This window comes from Amblyomma maculatum, chromosome 2 (assembly GCF_055883805.1).
Source record: "Amblyomma maculatum isolate TAMU_Amacu chromosome 2, ASM5588380v1, whole genome shotgun sequence".
Classification (NCBI taxonomy): Eukaryota; Metazoa; Arthropoda; class Arachnida; order Ixodida; family Ixodidae; genus Amblyomma; species Amblyomma maculatum.
The window spans coordinates 212,641,303-212,653,952 of record NC_139345.1 but is presented as its reverse complement, the minus strand read 5'-3'; the positions used below and the strand labels follow the sequence as shown (position 1 = coordinate 212,653,952).

General features: G+C 47.2%; 1 protein-coding gene and 1 pseudogene across 3 annotated transcripts in view; one reads left to right on the top strand and one right to left on the bottom strand.

Annotated features, from left to right (window-relative positions):
* LOC146201241 (glycoprotein-N-acetylgalactosamine 3-beta-galactosyltransferase 1-like) overlaps window positions 1–12,650 on the bottom strand; it is a 201,685-nt gene that overhangs the window by 119,280 nt on the left and 69,755 nt on the right. The window lies entirely within an intron of this gene.
* LOC146201242 (uncharacterized) lies at window positions 7,475–8,669 on the top strand (annotated as a pseudogene).

Genomic DNA, 12,650 nt, shown 5'->3' with positions numbered 1-12,650 from the left:
ATGTGGAAAATTCCAAGGACCGTAACCTGCCTCTTCACTGCCTCACATGCAACGTAAAACAGAATGTAAACCCCTTTTCGATAAATGCAAGTCTTATCAGAAAAATAAAGATCGCACCACAAGAGAAATTATTGAAGCCGAAAGAATTTTGGAGCTTGGGGACCGATGCATTAGCACGCCTTCCCTTGCGTTATCGGACAAAGAGCTTGCGTTCCTGGCAATGCGTAAATAGTGATAATTGGCTTTGGTTTCGGCATGCGCATTGCATCTGTTTTATCTGTTTTTCTGTCGCGCATCAAGGCATGTATATATGCTTGCTAACTTCTGGAATTAAATCAGTTGTCAGTCCGCTGTGTTTGTGTCCTTCTATCTTCATCCTCGTCCTTCGCGCTGTTATTCCAAAATATATGATTCGGTCGACGTTTGTGCTCGCGATGCTAGGTCCTTTTTAGCGCCGAGCCCGCGTCCGATCGGCTTTCCAAAGAGATCTCGAAGCTTCTCTTTGCACATGTCCCAGGATGTCAGGTCTTCGTGCGTCTCAAACAAGACCCGCGCCGTACCAGCGAGGTAGAAAATGACGCTCGCAAGCATCAATGTTCTGTCCCATCGGTTGTGCTTACTGACTCGCTCGTACATAGCGAGCCAGTCTTAGATGTAGACGTCATTGGCTCCGCAAAAGGTGCCCAGATCACGAGGCTGCGCCACGACGACAGTGGGCGCTAGTTGTGCCGCTGTAGAAGGGGCTGCGTAGGACTGCATAGTGCTAGCACCAAGCTGGCGACCACTGCGGAGATCCAGATTGTAGTATTGGTGTCGTAACCTCTTGTTGTGCGTCACAATATTCTGCGGGCAAGTGGCGCTATCCTACTCCGTACCTCCACCAAGATGTTACGAGGCACGACACGAGGTTACGAGGTCGTAGCCGTAACAGTTCGCCATTAGTGACACACTGGCAGGACTGTCCAGAACGCTTCAGCGTCTTCGTTTTTCACCGAGTCCAGCACTTCGTCGCCGTCCGTGACTGCGTACAGTAACAATATGAAGAAACTCTCATGCGAAGAAAGGAAGACAGATGGTTCACCACGCAGGAAGGACTCCACGTCACGTTTGCCGATTACCTCGCAGTAAACCTGTTACAAGTACATATATAACAGGAGCCATGATCGATTATATATATAAGTTGTGTATCCGCGGACAAATATTCGTGAATGATCGATGTACGCAATTAATGCATTTGCATTAAGCGACCGACTTATTAGCATAATTCCCCGCGCTTCGAAAAAGAGCGACTTGCTGTGTTGCTCGCAAGCTAGAGATACTAAACGAAACGCGACACAGTGTTATACGACTGCTCGTAGAGCACTGCTCTTGTGTACTTGCATGCCAAGGAAGCTTACCTGAAAAAAAAAGTTGACAAATGAAGGACTGCTACCTGCATGTTACCTGCAGTCCTCCATATATAATATATTATCTGCAAGAGCGTCGGAAATTGTAAAGTAAAAAAACTCCTTATCTCAGACATTCGTAAATCAATTTCTTCATTGTCGACAACTATATAGGCTAAAGGCAAAGAGCGTAATACAGAATTCGTTACACTTTGGCAATTATAAATTGATGAAGCTATATAAGCATGGTTGGGAGTGAAAAACACAGCGCAACTGTTATTTGAAGTTCTATATGCTTTTATCGGGTCGCCTTCTTTTTTTTTTTTTTTTTTAGTGCATGTAGCACTATATGCAAACAACGCAGAGGTTAGATGCGTTCGTGACATACGCACGAGACAATCGGTGGGCCAAAGAATCTCGGCCACAACGGCCGTTCTAGATAGATTCAAGGCGCCCGAGCACTGTGCGCTGGCAGTGCATGTTAAAGAACCGCAGGAGGTCGAACTTTCCTGAGCCCGCTGCTACGGCCTGATCTCGAGTCGCTTTGGGGCGTTAAACACTAAAACTACACCGAAACACGGGATCATGGAGTGCGTTCTCCTGCAACTTTTCACTGGCAAAACAGCTAAAAATAAAGAGCCAATTCTCTGCAAGAGCCTCAGGTCGTCACTATCATTTAGAAGGGCCGCGTCGGCGTATAATGCTCCGCTCGTTACCCTTTCGGTTAGATTGATTGGTAACGTCTGCGATTAGCATTTTGTATCCCTGTTACGTGCAAACGTCACAGATTCCGCCCACCAAGTTCAAGACAACTTTATTGACGTCGATGTCGAGACCCCTCCACTCCCTCAGTAAGACGTCTTTCGCAAAGCGTCTCAGACTCGCTGTTCCGGAGCCCGGAGGAGGGCATCCCAAGTTTCTTTCTCTCAGATATGCCCGGGAGAATTGGGGCATTCCCAAATGAAATGATCCTGATTGGCCATTATCCCGGATTTGGTGCAGAACTTTGCAGGTTCCTCTCCCTCCCCGTATAAACTAAATGGAAAGAATAGGTTTCTCCAGTCTCTGCACTTGTTCGGTGTGAGAGACCGGAGGTGGGAGGTCTAATCTTTCATTCCTGTGTGCAGCCGTGATTTCCGTCTACGTGATGAACGGATCCTTCGACCCGGATAAGGGTGATTGCACGGCCGCCCGGGTGTAGGTATCTCGGGCGAGACTGTTAGCAGCCTCATTGCCTGGAAGCTCCTCGTGAGCCGGGACCCACATGATAGAGATCTGTTTATCCAATACCGATTGTCCAAGTATCCTAACTGCTTCTTTCGAAGCAATTTCCTTATTAAAGATGCTATCTTCCTGTCGCAAAGTATAAATTTGGCGTTAGCCTGCAGGCTAACGCCAGCGCAGCCTCTTCCGCTATGAGCGAATTTCTAGTGTTGAGGGATCCGTGTTTCGTAGTCTCCATCCACGCCGTCAACTTCCTCGCTCACGAAGCGCCCTGCACGCAGCGAGCGCGACCTAATAACAGCAGCGCTGCTGGCATGACCTTCACTCCGCATTGCTCTGAGGTGAACGAGATCAATTGCGGTGCAAATGTGAACATCGGTCCTTCGCCACTCTAGATGTGCACGCAGTGGTGATGTGCGTGCTTTCGTGAATTCAAAAATGCGCACGTTTGAGACTGTACGACTTTGCACACCTTGTGGATTGATCTCAGAAGAAATGAGGTTTCAGTGCAGAATGCGTTATAGGATTCATCGACTTGCTGTGATATGATTCCGCCATGTGTTTTGAGGCGAAAGCCTTCAATGGCTCATACTGTCATCGACAAAAATCTGTCCGCGCGAGCGACGCACCTGATTAGTCGACAGAGAAGTGACGTCATCAGCCGCCAAATTCGAAGCGACCAACCACAAGTCTCATCTTGTCTAGCGTTCCTGCCATCTGCAATCCCACACTTGAACGCGCGCCAAGGAACGCCACGCGACAGGAGCGATAATGTACCGAAGAGCAAGTGTTACAGATACTGCGCCTCTCCTTTCCTGTAAACCAATTATAATTATATGTAGCACTGCAACTAACGCCGATAAAAGGCAAACAATGAGGCGAAAATGAGGAGGAGGACGAAACAACTTTATTTACGCATCACGAAGCGTCAAGAATGTCCTAGGTTAGGAGAGGAAGGGTAGGCTTCCGTCATTCTCCTCTTAAGAGACATCTAGAGACCGTCTAATTTTGTTAGGCGAAAACCTTTAATGGCTCATGCTGTCGGCCCCGCCGGGGTGCTGCAGTGGTAAGACGCCCGACCACTGTGCCGGAGTTCCCGGGATCGAATCCCGGCCTCGGCGGCTGCGTTTCGATGGAGGCGAAACGAAGTGGCGTCCGTGTGCTGTGCGATGTCAGCGCACGTTAAAGATCCCCAGGTGGTCGAAATTACTCCGTAGCCCTCCACTACGACCCCCCTTTCTCTCTATCCACTTTCACTCCCACCTTCATCCCTTCCCTTACGGCGCGGTTCAGGTGTCCACAGAGCAAGTGTGACAGATCTGCGCCTTTCCCTTCCTGTGAACCAACCAACCAACCAATCCCTTCCTATGAACCAACTTATCATTATTATGCTGTCGTAGACAAAGTGTGTCCCACTTTTGCGGCGTTCTGACTGGTTGAGGCGAGATGCGCCTGCCATCTGCAATACCACACTTGAACGCGCGCCAAGGAACGCCACGCGACAGGAGCGATGGTGTACCGTCAAAACTCCCACTTGCCGGAGAAAGCGTGATAGTTACTACGCCTTTCCTTTCCTGCAAACCAATTATAATTATATGTAGCACTGCAACGAATGCTGACAAGAGGCTAACGATAGGAGGCAAGTTATAAGTATAGGACATCTAAGAGACCCTCTAACTATTTCTAGCTAGGTTGCCAAAAGCTATCCACCAACATCGATCTCTTATGTAAGCACGATGCGGTGGCGCTTCTGTCGCCAGGCTGTTCCGACTGGGGGTGAAAAGTAGGGTTAGCGCCCACAGAAATAGATGTAATCAAAATATTGCAAAGCCGTTTCTTCATTTCACAAAGTATCTATGATGTCGTTATTCGGCACAGAGCATCCATGAATATCCCAGAACAGATCTTGAAAGTATGAAATCTCATTAACGAGGCGACTTATGCTTAAGAGGGCTCACCAGCTGCAAGGCAACTCAGATTTGAACTATTTTTGTCGATAGATGGCAGCACTGAAGCACCACAAAAGGGAGGAAAATTCTATTCCCCGTCAGGTGTGTAAATTACACCGTGACACGAAAGTGTTACTTCTTCCGCGTACAAAAAGTAGAGCCGAGAACTTTCAGTTGATATGCGGCCAAACCTGGGGGACCGGAGTGGGGGCCAGAGAATGGTCCTTTTCTCCAGTAGCGCACCATTGTAGCGTTTTCCAGTTTGGGTCGCCTATGCCCCCTCCCATCTTTTGTGCGAAGGAAGAGAAGGAAGATGAGGAGGAACGGCAGGGAGGTTAACTCGTAAAAGAAACCGGTTTACTACTCTTTACAGTGGTAGGGTTAGGATTCTTTGCGGGCAGTACTAAGCAGGGCTGGTTTCGACTAGGGAGAGAGAAAGGTGTGAATCATCTTTTGACAGAGTTGAAAACGCGTGAAGGGAACCTTCCCCCATATTAGTCTTTGGTTACTGGAAAACAATCCATTGTGTTGGGGACCCTAGTATTCAGCCCCCAGATAAAAGGAAAGAAAGGAACTCCTAGTGCACAAAATCTTGTCTGCTTCCCTTTCCAGCATTGCCTCGGTTACATAGCCACAGAGAGGTGTCCGCGAGTGTATGACCATTTACTTTGCCTAGTTGCCTGCCAGCGTTCACGTCGCCGAACACATATATCTTCCGCTCTTTCGTACCAACAAGACATGTGTGTTTCCTTCAATTCTTGATCGTAATCTTATGACAGTTTTTCGCGCAACGCTGCGCCCAACTTGTGATTTCAGTCTAGTGAACAATGAATTAGTATCAAGTGACTTGAATACCAGAAGGCAACGAGGCAGCAGAAAATGCCAGCAAAGAATTTCAGGTACGGGAAGCGTAAGCGGGCTGGTGCACTGATTGCGAACACCAGAAAGAGGCAAGCTCTGGATAATGACCCACCTACGAGCAAAACGCACTATTCTCGCTGTGGCAGCTACCTTTCCCACCCTGCTGAAGAGCCTTCGTCACCAGAAGCCATCAGGCACAGCCCCAGGCCGGCAGACGTTGAAGCTTTCATCAAAGATGTAGAGGTGTCAGGAAATACCCGGTCATCTTCAGTAATGAGCGCAACAGCGTCGTCCGACGAAGATGTTGCTAATGAAGGTTCCGCACCCACTGCAGAAGAGGACGTCAGTGCGAATGCTGGTATACAAGGGCGACGCATTGTTAACCTTCAGCACCTGTTGACCACCTTGCAAAAGACCGCTGTCCATGTTCCCTTCAACTGCACTTTGGCGGATATGGACTGTGTGTCTGAAAGAAAGCAAGGTCTTCGAAGTAAGCTGATTCTTGTATGCAGGATGTGCCGAAGAAAGGATGTCATCCACACCGACTCAGCACCTGACGCGCAAGCTTCCAGCGGCTGCGGCGACATAAACACGGCAGCAGTGTGTCGAATAGTGTCAATCGGCTGCGGTTTTTCAAACCTCAACGAACTGCTGGCGTCCATGAACATCCCAGGAATGTCTTCGGACACTTACACAAAAATAGAAGACGACGTTGGACAAATTATCAATCAAGCCGCCTGGGAGGAAATGAAAAAAGCGGGCGCGGAAGAGGGAAGACTGGCAAGAGAATGTGGAGACATTGACAGTGATGGTATACCCACGATAGCAGTCATCGCAGATGGAGCGTGGTCAAAAATATCCTACAATAACAAATATGACGCTTCGTCAGGAGTGGTGAGTGCACAAATTTATTGAATTACGATAATAACAAAAAGCGCTCCATTTTATACATGGAAATGTTTTATACTTAGTGCAAAAAGATGCTTGACCTTTTTCCACTGCCCCGTTGCCTTGATCGCTGCCCACACCTCCATAACCTAGCACTAAAACTGGTTTCGCTTGCATCGTCTAGCGTCAACGAAGAGGGCAAGTGTGCGATGGTTAGAATTGTGAATACAAAAGTGCTGTCAGCGATGTTATGTGTGCTTGAGTATACGTGTGTATACGGGCAAACACACGGACCTGAATGATTATATTACTTTCCCTTTTTTTACAAATAATCACATTACAATTAAGAAAAAAGTATGTTGAACATCTATGACAACAGGGATAGGTACCACTGTAATCGAAAAAGGTCATTAAAAAGTAAAACTTGAGTCGCAACTTTCATGATAAGCTGAAATACCTATCTGTTCTAGCAATAAGCACTGCAATCAGCAAGGCAGCTTTGTGACTAATATTGGTGTTACTCTTTCAGGCTGCTATCGTTGGTCACAGAACTGGAAAAGTCCTGTACCTTGGCGTGAAAAACAAGGTGTGCGCAATGTGTACTCGTACTCCACAAGGTGCCACCCCGAAACAGCATCAATACCACAAGAACTGGCACGGAAGCTCAACCAGCATGGAGCAAGCTATTGTGGTTGAAGGCTTCAAGAAAAGCGTTGAACTGCATGGCATCAAGTATACAAAAATTATTGCTGATGGTGATTCGTGCACTTACCGCTCTACCATAGCAGCAGCACCATATGGAAACCAGCGGGTCGAAAAAATTGAGTGCAGGAACCACATACTTCGCAACTATGCCTCAAAATAAGAGAGATTGCACAGAAGAAACGGCTGGAAAAGCTTCCCCCGAAGGTAAAAAACTCTGTTCTCCAAGCAGCTGTGCGCCTGCGGCATGGTGCTGCAACAGCAATAAAAGTTAGAGGCTCTGAAGATGCATCGTTTTCTGAAAAAGTAGAGCGCCTTGTTAAGGATATAAAGAACGGCCCAAATCATGTGTTTGGAGACCACGCCAACTGCGCTGGTTACTTCTGCTCCGGGGGCAAAGCGGGAGAAGAAAATATATTTCCTGAAATACTTCAAAAAGGCATATTTGAAGAAATTTGTGTGGCCATGAGCAGAGTGGTTGCAAACGCTGCGAGCCTGATAATGGACGTCAACAATAATGCTGCCGAGCATTATAACTCCGTTGTGGCAAAATTTGCAGGCGGAAAGCGGATTAATTATTCCATGAAAGGATCGTACAAGACAAGGTGTCTTGCTGCGTCTTTATCGGTGAACTGCCGAGGAACATACGACGAAAAAATAGCACGCAGGATTTCCGGAGGGCAGCTTGGAAGATGTACAGCATTATTTGTGAAGGCATCAGTTTTCAAGAGGAATTCAAGGCGAAAGCTACCGAAAAAGAAGCTGTCAACAACGCCACGCTGCCAGCGCAGAGATAAAGAGCTACATCTTGGTGCCGATGCTGACTACGGCCTACCAGACATGGAGCCCGATGCTTTTGCAACTGCTTCAGACAACTTCCTGAAATCGCTCTCGGCACACAACATTGAAGATCTGCAGCAAGCAACGTCAAAGCAAAGTGGATCCACTCTATGGAAGCAGGAAAGGCGAAAGAGATTGACAGCATCACTGTTTGGCGCTGTGTGTAAAATAAAAGCAACGACGGGATGTGGGCGGACAGTTGGCGATATCCTGTACAAGGAAATCACATCTGAAGCCATAAGGTACGGAAAGGACAACGAGTGCTTAGCACTAAAGCAAATCGAGAAGGAATGCAACGTTGTGGGAAAAGAGTGCGGCCTGTTTGTTGACCAGGTAAACCCCTTTCTTGGCGCTTCCCCTGACGGACTCATTGGGGAGGACATCCTCGTCGAAGTCAAGTGTCCGTACTCAGCGAGGGACATTACTCCACTAGAAGGAGTTCGCGCCAAAAAAAATAACCTGCTGTGTCGAAAACAAGGACGGAAGATTGCAGCTGAAGACTAACAGCAATTATTGGTACCATGTACAAGGCCAGCTCAATATTGCTCGCCGTCAGAAGTGCTTGTTTGTAATCTGGACCAAAAATGGCATGAGTATTGAGGTGACTTCCAGGCATGAATCGTTTTGGGAGGACGAGATGTTGCCACGTCTCAAAAACTTTTATATGCACTGTTTGCTGCCAGAACTCGTGGACCCAAGAAGAAGCCGTGGCCTTCCAATTCGCGAACCTCATTACATTGTCGAAGCACAGATGACTCGCTCACTCAAGCGACCTATGAATGCAAAAACTAAAAATGAAGACAGCCGAGAAATCGTCTAGGACACCCTTCCTGACTACAGAGCATCTTTCCCCTTTCCTTTTGTGACTGTCACGATCATGTATTGGAACAGGTTTCTTGCTACTGGTTTATTTTGTTCAAATAAAAAAAATGCAATCTAAACAGAAGGAAAGAGGGGTGGTGGCCACGCCACCCGCGTATCATCATTTGTACGCAAAAACGGGGCAGCAACCCTAAAAGGAAATCTTCCAACCAATTCCGACTGGTTTGTAAGCTGAAATTCCTTACCTCATATGATTTCCAAGGAAAGCTTAGTAGGCGCCCTACTTCGAGTTGCATTTTTTTTTGTCGCTGTGTATTTTGCAGCGTGGTGCAGGAGGTCCTGCTAGCTGCGGCGCATACCGAGCCGGCTCTAAATGGGAGAATAAAGGCAGTGGTCGAACGCTTGACTTAGCGAAACCGGTTCAGAAGTGGAACTAAATTATTTGGCCTGCCAGGCTACTCGCCTTTGAGGTCATGTTATTTACACGACGGACCGGTTTGACCAGTTCTCATGAGGTCGGAGCTACAGTACAGCAGAGGCTAGACAAGAAAAGGAACGAAATGGTTATTCCACCCCTTGCCTTGGGGAGATGTCAGCGTGTATAGACCTTTCCAACCTGATTGAAGCCATAGGTACCATAGGGCTCGCTGGATTGATTTTTCAGCTGGCACTACCAACTGGTCCGTGGGCAATGCAGCAGAGGCTAGGCAGGAAAAGGAAGGAGACAGGATTCTGTCCCCTTGCTGTGGGGAGTGGATGTTCGCTTTTCATGCGGAGGTGTGAAGGGAGAGGTTGGAGAAATGGTGCGAGGTGATTAGAGCTCAAGAGCCCACTTCCCACATCATGGGCACAAAAGCCAACAAAGGCTCATCTCCTTTGCTTCCTGTCGCGCCTCTTCTATATGCACAATGGATAGGTGCCAAGGATGTTTGCTCCTGCCTTTACTTGTATCCTACTATAGGTCGCCTGAACCACTGCACACCTTTGTTGGGGTGGGAACAATGCTGTTCTCCCACATAAATGGCCCTGTGAGTCACTTATGCTTTGGTGCGAAAAATGTTATATCCTCGGGCAGCGGGGGAGGGGTTCTTCTTGACTGCGCCTGGCATCTCACTTCACAGCCCAAGCAAGAAAAAAGGACAGAAAGAAGTCAAGTTGGTCAAAATTTCGAGAAAAACATGCGCGCACTAGCACTGACAAGCAAGAGGTTGGTGGTAGAATGTAGTATTGTCTAAACAGTTTGACACCAGATGGAGCCACGACGCAAATAGTTAAATTTGGCGCGAACTTCAATTCCCGCAGAAAATAATCCACAACTTTCAGAACCTGTAAAACGCTAACAATAGGTTCGATATGTATAAAAATTGCAGATTAACAATCAGGAAAGAAAAAAGGAAGAAATGTTGTGGAGGAAATTTTGATGTTTAGCCTAGTTTTTTTATGAGATGACAAGGAAGACCGACATATCTAAAAACGCAATTTTTAGGAATATTTGTCTCTGATTTGAAATAAAATGAAGCCTTAAAAATAAAATCTGCCCGCAACATTTCCTCTATTCTCTAAAGACGCAAACGCTGCCACAAACTCCATGAAAATGTAACCGCATTTGGACGCGCTAGAGCTTCTGAAAGTTACCATGCATTTTCCACGGACGTTGGCACTGGTGAGCCCTCTTAAAACACCGCGAAACCTATAGGGGTGCGAGTTGGCAGGTCGAGTCATAGAAGCACATGTAAACACAATTTACCTCAACATTTTTCTCGTTTCGCAGAGCACCAGAAGTGGTCGCTAAACGTTAGCCAGTGCTTTGATGTGTGTGACAAAGTATGCTGCGTCATTGCGGAGGCAATCTACTTTTAAAACCCCTCGTTGTATAGAATCTGAGTTAGAAATGCATTGCGGTAGCGCGGCCTATGCAAAATATATGTAAAGAGCATTTCGAAAAGATGCTGACTTTACGCCTACGAAAGCAGTCGTTTGCTTGTTAAGAGCTGGTACATTATTTTTAAGACCACGAATATATGCGTGCAACAACATTTCGCGCTTAAAATCTCTGTAAAGCATATTTATCAATAAATATGCGCGGCGCGCTTCCAGACGAACACCACGTCTGGGAGGCGAGTCGCCCAAGCCGCTTGTTTCTCTCTCTCTCTCTCTCTCTCTCTCTCTCTGTGTGTGTGTGTGTGTGTGTGTGTGTGTGTGTGTGTGTGTGTGTGTGTGTGTGTGTGTGTGTGTGTGTGTGTGTGTGTGTGTGTGTGTGTGTGTGTGTGTGTGTGTGTGTGTGTGTGTGTGTGTGTGTGTGTGTGTGTGTGTGTGTGTGTGTGTGTGTGTGTGTGTGTGTGTGTGTGTGTGTGTGTGTGTGTGTGTGTGTGTGTGTGTGTGTGTGTGTGTGTGTGTGTGTGTGTGTGTGTGTGTGTGTGTGTGTGTGTGTGTGTGTGTGTGTGTGTGTGTGTGTGTGTGTGTGTGTGTGTGTGTGTGTGTGTGTGTGTGTGTGTGTGTGTGTGTGTGTGTGTGTGTGTGTGTGTGTGTGTGTGTGTGTGTGTGTGTGTGTGTGTGTGTGTGTGTGTGTGTGTGTGTGTGTGTGTGTGTGTGTGTGTGTGTGTGTGTGTGTGTGTGTGTGTGTGTGTGTGTGTGTGTGTGTGTGTGTGTGTGTGTGTGTGTGTGTGTGTGTGTGTGTGTGTGTGTGTGTGTGTGTGTGTGTGTGTGTGTGTGTGTGTGTGTGTGTGTGTGTGTGTGTGTGTGTGTGTGTGTGTGTGTGTGTGTGTGTGTGTGTGTGTGTGTGTGTGTGTGTGTGTGTGTGTGTGTGTGTGTGTGTGTGTGTGTGTGTGTGTGTGTGTGTGTGTGTGTGTGTGTGTGTGTGTGTGTGTGTGTGTGTGTGTGTGTGTGTGTGTGTGTGTGTGTGTGTGTGTGTGTGTTGCAGAGCGCCCGCGTCAGTCCGGAGGACTTCCCTATGTGTTTTAGGCATAGCAAATGGGTTGGGGTGCACAACGCCGTCAATGTACAGTTTTTCATTGTAGAGCTGTTTATCCGATTCCGAGAAACCTTTAACGTAGTCAGACATTGCTGCACTGCACACTACATTCCTTTGCAAGTACTGAAAGTTTGACGACATACGGGACTGTTCACAGCACGATAAACGGACTGCGCACAGTTGCAGACGCTCCGGAGCTGGAGGTGCTGCGGTAGATATTGCCAGCTGCGCTGTCGTCTGCTGCAATGCGCAACTCTCATTCGGACCATGTTGTCGTATGGCGTTTGACAACTGCTTTTTAAATGTAATTCTGTCTAGGATGTATCACTTGAGCGACAGGATTATCAAGCTATTTTACCCCATATCAGCAGCATATCAGACTGTAAACAAGACTGCGCAATTCGCTACATAAACCTTTTGAGGGTGTCCAGATTCACAACATAGATTATTCGGGGAGCTTTGAAAGTAGACTGCCTCCGCAGTGACGCGTCATACTTTGTCACCCACTTCTTCAAAGCGTTGGCCAACTTTTAGCGACAGGCCACCCCTTCTGGTGATCTGAGAAACCAGAAAAATGTTGCGGTAAGTTGTGTTTACATGTGGTTCTATAGGTCGCCCTTCCAACTCTCACCCCCATACGTTTCGCGACGTTTTAAAAATACTTCGCCTCGGTAATGAGACTTCATACTTTCACGATCTGTTCTAGGATGTTCGCGATTACTCTGTACTGAATAAAGACATCATAGGTGCCCCATGAAGTAAGAAAACTGCTTTGAAAGCTTTATTTATTATTTATTTAGACATACTGCAGGCCAGCACTTTGGCCCAAGCAGGACAGTAGAAAATTGTACAACAGAACAATAAAAACAGGCATCCCGTTCACGTTCACTTAACAATTGTTTAAAATGGCTTCCCAGCATTTCCGTAAAGGCATCCGACTCATATATACCAACGGGGAGGGAATTCCTGTCTGCAACTACTCGCGGCAAAAAACTGTACTTATGAGCG